We start from the raw sequence: 12,488 nt of genomic DNA, 5'->3' as shown, positions 1-12,488 counted from the left end.
AACAGGATTGAAAAATAACAACAGTTCTAAGCTCAAATTTTTAAATACTAAAGTTGCAATTTTTGGGATTTTTTTTATCACAAAATAAAACCCAAAAAAACAAAAACAAATACAAACCAAAATTTAACTAAGCTCTTTTGTAGTATTTTGGATATTTCTGGATAATTTAAGATTCTATGTGGGGCGGGTAATACTTTCCAACAAATTATGGGAATTATCAGTTTTATTTTATTTGTAACGTAGAAAAGAAGATTGTCGCTCCTAGTTTAAAACCTATTTGAATGGTGCTCAAAACCTTGGAATCAACACACAGATATTATTCCCATCATGAGGGTTCACCAGCGAAATTAATTTTCGTTTTTTACTAAGGCATCTTTTTCGGCGGGTTTCTTTTCGAACTACCCATTGCATTATCACTAGTTGTATTGAGAAATCCAATGAACTAGTCACTATCTTATAGAAAGCAACCACTACAGATATAGAATTTAGATATTAGAGGAAAGCTTTAGTTTATTTCGGTTCAAAAAATACTAGACTGGTACCAGCTGACTTTTTAATCAGTCAAAATTTGGAGCCGTGAAGATGGATATAGACTATAAAAAAATGCGTACAAAAATAGAAATATGGCCTCACGGTAACAAGCGTGGGAGGACTAAAAGCTGCCGAGCGATAGCCAGCAGAATAGGCGAAAGAAAACATGTTATGACTGTATCTGTAAATCATTTAAATTTTGCGGTTGTGTTGTTTGTTAATATTTTTTCACTCTCTTATAGGTCCGCCTACAGTCTGTGTATTCTCTGTATAGTACTAGCCAGTACAGTGAATGCATGCTAGCATTCATATTACCAGTTCCAAGTATTTATTTTGCTTTTCATTGAGATTCTTTTATGCTCCCGAAATAGACCCGAAAGAAATTCTAATTCTCTTGAATATTGACAACCAACCATAATGTTGGCACTGAATGTTTTAAATTTTTTATTGCAGTATCATAGATATTTCGGAAAGCAGAAAATAGTTTTATTGTTTTGACAAAAGAAAACCAAAGGACAACGTAGCCACAGTTTGTTTACATTTTTAGGCTTTTTTTCATTTAGTTTACATATTTCCCTAGTTTTCTTTAAAAAAAGAAAAAAAACTATTGAGAAACCAGTACTAATTTATCGAGGCGTTATTGATTGCTAAATTGGCGAATAGCGGAATTATTTTCTTCTAGAATGCTAACATTTAAGTATATAGTTAATAAGTCAGTCTTAATTAAATCTATGGTATGGAGAAAGGGAGGAGATTCTCTTCATATCCTGGATAATTTCTGTCAGCCTTAAATTTTATATTTGCTTTCACTTCCTGGAGAAAAAATGCTTGTTTACTTAGTTTGTCAACAATCGTTTTTCATGGATATCTCTTAAAGCAATCTCTCTATGAACACCGAGAAAAGCGCTTGAATGTACGAAGGTTTCAATGCTTTGATACCCGGGTTTTATTAAATTTCATACTGCCCTTATACATACCCCCTCTTCATCGCCCCTTCTAAAAATATGGCCGCGTGCAGCTATATTTCCGAACCCACAAAACTGGACACTAGTCCAATGGAAAAGTTTTCGGTAAGACCGTGGTGATAAAAATGTTAAAGGTCAATAGAACACTGACAAGTTTAATTACATGTATCTCTAAAAACGAGTTTATACCACTACCTTTCTAGCTTAGAATTAATTGTCTTACTATTTTTACTTTTTTTTTTATAAACTACTGTTTGGGTTGTTCAATCTTCTTGCCTCAATCACTACTTTAGAAATATTTTAGTATAATTTAGTTGTTTACTTGTGTTTTTTTTTTGCAAATCGATAGAATAGAATGCCGAAGAACAAAACTTGATGGTTTTAGTTTATTTGTGTTTGTTTAAATTTTCGTACCGATGAAGTATCATTAGAACATAATTATTGCCTCTATTTTATTCTGTTAGGAGGTGGAGGTTATGGACCTAGTCCTTCATCTGAAGGCGGCCAGGCTGCTCAAATAGCTGCCACGGTTGGTGCTACCCTAGTACCAGCTGGGGTGACCTCTTGGTCTCCTCACAGTCAAGGTGGCATCACTCCCCTACCTCAGTCAGGTGGCCACAGCCGAGGTAGTTGGCAGTCGGGAAATTATTATGGATCGAATTACCAGGAATGAAGAGGCCAGCCGGATTATAATGTATATGGTTCGACTAAGTGGTGGAACTGAATCATGCAATTATGTTGAGAGATGGGAAGTATAATGTATTTGAAATATCGTTTAATCCATTTATAGTTTCTTATACAAGAAACACGTTGATAAAATTTTTAAACCAAGCCTGGATTTCCGGGGGCTTTAGGTAAATTTCAACGCCATTTTTTATTTGCTTTTGTTGAAACAAAAAGCTAACTTAAGTATTATTGAAAGCTAATACTTCAAACATCTGAAAATATTTTACATTGCATAAACGTCACGCTGCTCTTAAATAGACTTATTTAGTGACCATAAATATTAATTTTTCTACTAAGTTTAAGCAGCTAAATATGTTTCCTCTTTGTAATAAATCTTATTCAATATTATTTCTCATTTGAATCACTTTGCCATTTACTCAGAAAGACATTATGACGGTTTTTGAATCCAATGTATCAGATCAATAATCTATGGTTTTCTTTTCTTAATCTCCTTGGGATACTGTTTTATTGTTACATGTTCCAAATCTTGTAATGCTTCCAGCATAATATGTATACACATTTATGGCATAGTGACAGTGACTTTGGTCGAAGGTCAATTGTGCTTGACTCTACGGATTATTAATGTCTTGTGATTATCAATGGAAATTATCTTGTAAATTATCAATGTCAGTGGTTTCATGTAAGAGATGTTTGGTGAGGATTTAGTTTTAAGTGGTGAAACTAACTATGGTATGAAGTTGAATGTTCGAGTGTTTCAGAGGGCAAATACTTTTTGAATTCTATTTAATTCTGAAAAAAATATACGTCACACGTTTTTGCAGTACACAAAAATAATTTGGGTTGGTTATATATACATATATATATATATATATATATATATATATATATATATATATATATATATATATATATATATATATATATATATATATATATATATATATATATATATATATATATATACTATGTTTATACATTTTTACGACACAGTCATGTCGTTTGTGAAAACAATCATGAGAGTTCAGTCAATAGTTTTAATGTAAGAGTATGGGAACATGATGTGATGGATCGTTTGTGCTCTAAAAAGAGTTTAATGGAAGTTTTTTGGAAATTTAGCTGATTCTCCTTGTTCTTAAACAAAGTTTAGGTTTTAAAAAAGTATACAAATACTCCTGTTTTAGCCTTTTTGGCGAAAAAGTGGCTAATTTACGTTCCATCCAACACTTTCCAATGTAAAAGTAAAAATAATCATAGATACAACTAATACAGTTATTTATGTTTTTACAATTAACTTGTTTGCTGGTAATTTTTAAACATTGATGTTAACATTCAATAAACTTTCAATGAACAAAAATACCGACAACATTAACAAACAAAAAAAAAACGAAATGAAATGAGACAAAAAGTGGGAAAAGAAAACAAAATATATATTATATTAGGATTTATTAACTATATATTACTAGGAACTAAAAACATACAAAAACTAAAAATTGCACAAAAAGTCGCAAAAATGTATTAATTGCCCTATTTTTTAAAGTTATATACTCTATTTTTCATCAAAATTGCATGTTTTTTTCAGCAAAAAAATTTAAAGGAAATTTTGTGAACGTCTTATTTTACTCAAATATATTCGAACTCGTGCGTTGAGTGGTAAGTATCAAATTAAGATTAAAGAAAAAATCTAATGAAATGAATATGCCATTTTTTATTGCATAAGAAATTAAATTTTGTTTGAATGTTTGATGCTGCTGGACCTAAGACCTCTTGAACATTTTTAGCAATGACCAGTACAGAGATTTAATATATAATAAAGCTGAGAAAGTAACTTAACATAAACATATAGTGTCTAATGGCGGAAGAACATATAACGCCATATGAGCAATTATGGGCAGTTCGACTTCTGATCCAGAAATCAGTTAAGGGTTTTTTGGAAACCCTAATTTCAAGCTTGGGTCACTCGAAAGCTCAGCAGGTTCTTCAGACAGCTCAGACCGGTGATCAATCTCACTTAGGCCAATCCAAGCGACCTTTTTAAAATCAATATTTAATGTAAAATATGTACAGAACTCTGTTTCTTGCACTTTTAAGTGATCTACAAGAATTTTTACAATAAACGTTTTAGTATGATTTCTCTCAGTTATAAAAATGTTGAAATATTTATTTGTTGAAAATATTTCGAACGATTTTTTTTCTTAAAAACTTTATCAAATGTTGATGCTATCTTTTATAAAACTTTCAATTTTGCCATTTGAAGTAAATATATTGCAATTTTTACGGATATACAAGTGGAGATTGTTTGATTTTGCAAAGATATTTCACAAATAACACATCTTGGGTAGTCATAAGTCATTTTGAAATATTTTTGCTTGGTTTGAAAATATTTCAATTCCGTCCTTTAATAAAAATAATATAGTTACAATTCAACCTCTTTACAACCATTTTACTATTGCAGTAGTAATAAAGTTGTGTAGTTGGAATCCGCATCCTTAAAGAGATTTGAAAATAAGGGGCTGGTAACGGCGTGGCTCTTAATAAAATTTATAATCTTAACAGCATCCTGAAGCACATCGCTTAATTCTGGTGCTTAGATTTTTGCTGCAAGGGCCTCTTGGAGTATAAGGCAGTGAGTAAAAATTATATGATCATAATGAGCAGATTGAAAAAAATATTTAAAACCAATAGGCTTAACCCACCTATGTATCCTACACCATCTGTGCATATTCAACTGCAATTCTTTCTTTCCAAGTCTTCAGTATTAAAAATTTTGCAAACTTTGCAGTTTTTTCTGTAGTATGGTCTTTGATAGGTCAAAATAGCAACAATTCTTCCTCCACAAATTATTATAAATGTACCTGACGTATACTAACAACTGAGTCAATTTAGTAGTAACATTTGTTTTGTTAAACTGTATAGAAAATTTTGGGCTTCCTTTACTTTCCTGTAGAAATTGCACTAGTGTCTTTTAACAAAATTTGTTTTTGAATATCATTGGCATATTTACTTTTATCTAGTACTTATAAAATTTTTCTACAACTAGAAACAGGTGATACAAGATCTTCTCCGGTGATGAACGGCATTTTATTTTTAGTAATACAGTATGAAACTTCATAGATGGCTAGTAAACATTTTTCATTAATGGTCATAGGTTTCTCACAGGATTTTTTATTTGCGGCATTTAAAGAATTATACGGTCTTTCAAAATAGTATTTTGGTTTATTGGAATGAAAACAAGCTTTGATTCAAGATGTATTTTTTTTAAAGGTTTTGTACTTTCTGGAGTCTATAATTTATTGCTGATCAAACAAAGAGGTTGTTCATTACCGTTACTGCTTTGAACATATTGCATATAATAATTGATTAATTAGTGAATAAAAAGGGAAAAAAAATGTAATCTCGTTACACTGACTTCACTAGACGACTCAGTGTTTCAAAGGCCTTTAGTTGGTCCTTCTGAGCCTCTTGAGGGCACAGAGAGTACAGCTTTGTTGTGTGACGTAAAAATTATTTGACTCAAAGGATGTATGGATGTCTGAAGAAAATAATTTTTTTCCCGAAAAAGTATTTCATGCCAGAAAATAAGCCAGATCACAATAAAATTGGCCAAGATTTTAGCCAGCAGATAAAAAAAAAATCACCATTCACCATCAGAATAAGCCAGTCTGGGAAGAAATAAGCCAACATGACAACACTGTGAAGAAAATCAATACTACACTAGTTCATGTTATAGTTTTATTCTGTTACAGTCTTTTTTTAGTGTTATTGAGTCATTGCCTCGCTGAAAATGTGTGCGCGCATTCCAACCTTTTTTGTTTGCAGGTTTGTGAGAGTGACTGCAAAAATACACATTTAGAGGTTATAAAATCGTCTATTTAAATATTTAATATTAAAATCTCTAGCGACCCCAGAGTTTTGCTACGCGACCCCTTTTGGGGACACGACCCATAGTTTGAGAAGGCCTGCTCAAGTTGTTGCAGTTGAAGTAGTAGTTGGAGTAATTTAGTAGCAGTAGCAGCATTGGTAGTAGTGTTAGTACAGACATGCATAAATTACCTTTTTTTCAATTGATCTTCCCCTTTAAGTATTCTTAGAAACTTTCAACTTAATGCCCAAATCAGTTCTCGGCATACGCCCTTTTGATAATCTGCATGAGCATGGTGCATTTTGACTTAGTTCAAGTTCCACCTCAATATTCTATCAAATTTTTACCTTCATATGTGTAGCCTTAATTGTACTTATATCATAATATTAATGGTAGCAGTAGTAATAGGTACATTTTGCCTTTTGGTCAACTGAACATCCCATTCATAATGCCCCTGAAGTTTCTTCTTCATATGATAAGCCGTTCCAAAAATTTTGCTAATGCACCCGTAACAGCAATCTGTATACACATAGTAGGTTTTGATTCAGCTCGAAATTGCCCCTCAGCGTTTCCTCATATATGCTTTGCAATATTTTCAGCCTTAGTAATAATCGCTAAAGAAGTGGTAGTAGTAATAGTACTTGTGGTAGCAGTAGAAGCAACTGTAGTTGTAGTAGCGTGCAAATGTTGCCTTTTTGGTTGCTGAAAATCTCCCTTATCATTTCCTGAAAATTCCAAATTAATATGCTCAGTCATTCCTGAGTTACACTATTTTGACAACCCATGTACACATCATGTTATGATTCATTACAACACTCCCCTCAATATTCCCTGAAAGACTCATCTTAATGCCCTTTGTATTTTGGGAAAATAGAAGTCAAACATGTTTACCTTTTCTCAATAACGTATACTACATATAAACAATGAACAAATTACAGGACTCCTACGTGGTCACTATTACTAAAGCTGGCCACTATTTGTTACTATTTTTGAAAAATGGTCACAAGAGTTACTTTTTTTGTAAAAATAGCTATTTTTTTCAAGAATTTGTACCTCCAGGTTAATTCAAACCTCGTCTAGAGTCGAATGATTCGAGAATAATTTTTTTTTGCGCTGCGTGGCTTTCACTTCTAGAGGCTGTCACCAAGTATATAGCGGGTCTCAACTCAGGTGGTTCGAATCTCCCATTACTGAAGCAGAGATTGATGATTTAAGTGTAGTTTCTGAGTTTGCTGTTTGCATGGAACTTCAGAAGCTGAATATGAACTGTGCGTCCTACCCTTGTGAGCTTCCTTTAAAGTTGTTGTGTGAATTTGCTATTTTCCTTGCCAAGACACTCTCATCAATTATCAACCAGTATATCCAAGAGCAAGTGTTTCCTAGTGCTTGGAAGAGAGCGTACGTTTGCGTCATACCGAAAGTGAAGGGTCCCAAATCTTACCTCCAACTCCGACATATCTCAATAACTCCAAACCTGTCTAAGGTGACAGAAACGTTTATGTAAAACGAGTTAATGTCATAGGTTTCTTCTTCTTTTGACCCATATCAGTACGGATGCTTGAAAGGAAGCAGATCAACTGTTTACTTAGTGAGAATCTATCACCTTATTATTGTGTGGCTTGACCGAGGAAGAGCCTGTAGCCTATTCCCTGGAGACACCAGCTCGCGTGTGCCGCTCCACAAGGCATGAAACTTGCAGTGCTGTTGTTTTTAGCAGTTATAAACTTTGTCTTTTTTTAGTTTTAGGACAGGTTTAAGTACGTAGACGACTTGTCATTTCTTCTATCATATTGAAAACTCCAAGGCAGCTCCTTAACTCAGTGATGCAATAATGAACAATTTTAAGGACCAATTTACTATCAACAACCTTCAAATCAACGAAGAAAAAACCAAAATCTTTCGTTTAAATCTTCTTAAGAGGGACTTTGTCGGTCCTCCTCCACCGTATCCTAGTTTTTTAATAAAGTTAACACATTAAATTAAAATTTATTCAAAATTAAAATGCAAAGAATATACTGTTGCTAAATAGCAGGATGTAATCGATAATACGATAAATTGTGTACCCTAGAGAAGGCACAGAACACATATAAAATGTATATATTACATTACATAGAACACATATATATTCAGAGCTTCAAGCTTTACAGTTAACAAGAGTATTATATTTATAGTATTGGTCATAGTAAGCAAAGAAACAAAGCAAACACCACCGCGAGATTCCAAGTATAATGCTTTCAACAGAATATAATTACTAAACCTGTGGCCATGGTCCAATAGCGCAGATTAACTAATCAACCCAAGATTTTGTAAGAATTGGCTTAGTCAATCTAATTTTCATTTTTCCGAGCTTTTTTTTATAATTAGCAGAGTCAGCTATAATTTTCTGAAGCTGTCAAAAGCTACTGCTAGTTAATGCTGGAACATTGTGATTACAATATCACACTAATGTTTTCACTATCATTACTACTCCGAACATAACAAGACGATAAGCACTAAGACAAGGTCCTAGTGATCGAGAGCGTAAGTTAACAAGACGATAAGCACTAAGACAAGGTCCTAGTGATCGAGAGCGTAAGCTAACAGTTGTTTAAGCACGACTCCAATAGGTTTGACATTCCTCTTCCAAAACAAGTTTTTGTATTCACAAAATTAAGTAAATTTACAGCATCTGACATTCGGAAATTCTGGCAAAAAAAGACATATACATGATTTACTGCAGTAGGAATTGAAACTCCAAAAAATGAAATTTTAATAAAAATAATTGTATCAAAAGAATCTCCTAGTTACAGTTATTCCAAATAGATCAATATCAGTTATGACCCTTGGAAGACATTATGTCAATTATGACATTAGAATTTTGGTGAAGATTTTACGCATATTTTTTCAACCAGAAAGAGAAAACATTCACAAGAAGATATTCAAGGAATGTCAGGGCTAGTAGAAAATGACTAATTAAAAATATTGATATTGTAGTGAAGAGAATCAAAACAAGTCAAAAATAATCTAAAGTCCATTCAATGGACGTGGAGGAATAAACCAATCAAAATCAAAAGTATTTTGAAGGGAATCCAAAATTTTTGCATATGCTGTTGGATGTCTCCAAGGTATCACCATCTACATTGCACAACGGTTGCGATATCTGACTGGCCTGTGCCGGTGCGGATTTGGTCCGGGAGCTTGCATGGGTCGTCATCAGATTTAGAGGCTCAGATCCGAGGCTTGTCGTTGACGTTTCGTTAGCGGTTCTTGTTTTTCGGGGATAGCTTGCTAGGCCAACGCCTAACTGGTTTGTTAGGCTCAGATAGGGGCAGGGACGTCAGTCCCTGACTACCGAGCCGGAATCCAACAAGCCTAACCAATATGCAGAGGCCGTTGTCCGAACCTGAATCTTCCGCTCTATTTCGCAGTTGTCCTCCTGGAGAGGATCCTCCCAAGATGGTATCCTGCAGTACCATACAATTTAAACCATTGCTGGAAGAAGGTTTGCAACTAACGGTACGTTTCCACAAGCCGATGGACCCTGCTCAGCGTGCATCAGTGAGGCCTTCTTCCTCCTCCACCTGTATTTATGGCCCCTGGATAAGGTTACCCCAGTTTCAATTTTTGGACCTCCAAGGGCTAGGTCCTCCCTTGGTCCGCACCTCCCTTTATGGGAGGTACCCTACATATATGTAGAACTTTTCCCTATCCGCCACCTGGGGACGTGATGAGTGGCCTGGAAAGGGCCCCCACTGAGAAGGTGACTTAGTAGGTACTCATCTAAATAAATGACTGTTTCTTTTTACTTTAGTGGAAGGAGAATTTGGGGCTCTTTTCTTCCATCTGGGGGATAAGTATCATCTGCAAGGGCTAGAATTACGTTACCCCCCTCTGGCCAGGGGCTTAGCTACAGTATTTTTATGGGAGGGGGGCAAGAGGGGGTGTTATTGAAGTAAGAGGTATTCAAGTGGTAGTGAAGTATAGTAACTATTTAACAAACACGCTACTTGGTGAATTCAAAAACATTATGCAACACATTATAGACAATAAACACAACAACCATAAATATTAGTACTGAGGCTTGGCTTTTACTAAAATTGTCAGCAATGAGCAACTGCAAAAGAGCCTAGTATAGTGTAAACAAGCTTTCAAGTGGGTGAAGGTGAATATTGTATTCATTCGGCTTTTTACAACCACATTCAACACTTATGCTGCTATACAATTACCAGAGACTGTACAACATTATATCATTACATATTCCCCACATTTAAATAGTGACCATATTTTTAATTTAAAAGTATTCGAAACATAAAGTTAGAACTATTAACTTATCTATTGGGCATTGTTTGACCAAGAATATCCAGAAAATCTGAACTTTCTTGGCAGCATTGCGGCAGAAAGATTAAATTAATTAAAGATTGGCAGGGATACAAATTGGAAGGGAAAATTGGCTCCTAGAGTTCGAAAATTACCTTCCTCTTTTTATCTTTGTAAAAAACGAATTCTAAAAAAATTGCTCAAAAGTTTCTCTTGTTTAAATCAGGGTATGAGGGGCATACATTTCTGGAGGGGGGTTACAGTGAAAAAATTTTTATGTCGATAATTCCCTTCACTAGTGAAGCTTGGTCTCCTAATGCTGCATGATAAGACTGATAACAATAGAAATTGTATTGTGAATGAAAATGTGTTGGTACCGTTTATGCCTGCACACAAAATTTCTAAGTTGTGAGTAAAATATACATGTTTTGTTTAAATTCTTTTTATTCCATTCTCAGCAGACATTTTGTACAGCGTTATGATGCAGAGATAAATCTCCCACAAGTAGCACTGGTGTTGTGTAAAATATGTATTATTTTAGTTATAATTTTTAGCCCATTCATGTCAATTTTGTTTTTCTGAAGCTGGATAAAAACAATAATTAGAAAAGCAAGAATAACCAGAAGTCCGCACGGTATTATAGAAAGGGGCATTTCTATATTAATGGGTTAGCATTTGTGTCTGAAACGTAATGAATAGAATGTTATCAGAACTTTTTAGGCATTTCAATGAAAAATAAGAGAATCAGAGTTTCAATTAAATGCTGGAAATAGAAATTAAAACATTTAAATGACCATGGGAGCGGATTCCCCTTTACTAAATTCCTTAAACAAACTACATCCAGTTTGACTGATCTAGCCATAGCATGAATACTATTACAAAAGGCACTAAGTCTTATTTTCTTTTTTAATGATTTCTCTTTCATTCAGGAAATTAAATTCACTGTATATCTACCTTCTTATTCCTCAATAACTCCATTTCTGTCCTATTTGCAGATATGGAGGGTGTATTCATTTCCACTTTTGAAAGTTTTAAAACAAGAGCATCTAATCTCGAGCTGAATGATTTTAGGAAGTTGAAGCACCCTAGATATCAGGGGAAAATTTTGACCCATGCAAATGTGGCAAAACAGGGAGTATAGAGCATTTCTCAATTTTGTCATTAACTTGGCTCATATTTTTACTTGATGATAAGGTTTCAAAGGCAGTATATTCGAAAAATATTAATTTGGACCTTATTATGAAGTGTAATGGAGCCTTGTTTTTCTCGTTTTCCTTATGTGAAAAACGAATGTGGATTAATAAAAGAAAAATTATCTGCCAAAAATAAAAAGTAAATTTGGAATTTAAAACGAGCAATAGTTTTAAAGCTACTTAATAAATTATATTTTTTTTTTCCAAATCATTCAGTAGCAGCTGCCCCTCCCCCAACGACGCTTCTGCCTCCGGCTAATATGTTGAAATAACTATAATTTTCAAAGTATTCGTCGTCGGGTTTATTTATTTTAGACATGCAAGAGGCTATGATAGATTAATTCCATGAGGTATTGGTATCCAGCTCAGTTTAAAAGTCAAATTTTGAATGGAGATGGGATATCTTTCCTGGTATCGAACATTTTTAACTTTCTTCAGACTATCAGAAATGGAAACTTCCATAGAAATGATGTTATCCAAGACAAATTAAAATGAATTTGGTAGAAGTCATGAAAGCCATTAAAGTCATGGTTAATTGAATGAAAGCCAAGACAGTTATTCTTGGATAAAACCATTTTTGTGAAGTTTTCATTTGGATAGTCTTTTTAAAAATAGGGTATAAATTTGTGATACCAAGAAAGGTATTCAATACTTTTCCCACCCCTATCCAAAATTTGACTGATAAACTGAGCTGGATTCCATATCTTAGGGTAATGGTTTATCATTGCCTCTTTAGATACAGCAACGGCTTTATACAGTCTAGCATTACCTTAATCGACAAGCATGTGTTCTTTGTGTATCAACGTAGAATATTTTTTATTTACTAAGGAAGACTATCTTATGCTTATTCTAAAGAATTAGATAATCCTAAATTTATATCTTTGTATCACTTACAGAAAGCCAGGAATTATTAAACGTTATGATTTTTTTGCTCATTTGACGTTTTCTCCAAGATTT

At 33.7% G+C, this 12,488-nt stretch overlaps 1 protein-coding gene across 1 annotated transcript in view; it reads left to right on the top strand.

Annotated features, from left to right (window-relative positions):
• Window positions 1-5,509, top strand: part of LOC136027337 (TAR DNA-binding protein 43-like) — a 41,998-nt gene extending 36,489 nt beyond the window's left edge. The window contains exon 7 of the transcript XR_010617579.1: window positions 1,961-5,509. The gene's annotated coding sequence lies outside the window, so the exon portion shown is untranslated. The remainder of the gene's footprint in view (window positions 1-1,960) is intronic.
• Window positions 5,510-12,488: the final 6,979 nt, after the last annotated feature.

This window comes from Artemia franciscana, chromosome 5, assembly GCF_032884065.1.
Source record: "Artemia franciscana chromosome 5, ASM3288406v1, whole genome shotgun sequence".
NCBI classification, from domain to species: Eukaryota; Metazoa; Arthropoda; class Branchiopoda; order Anostraca; family Artemiidae; genus Artemia; species Artemia franciscana.
The sequence above is the reverse complement of the archived record's forward strand: the minus strand, read 5'-3'. Positions and strand labels throughout refer to the sequence as shown.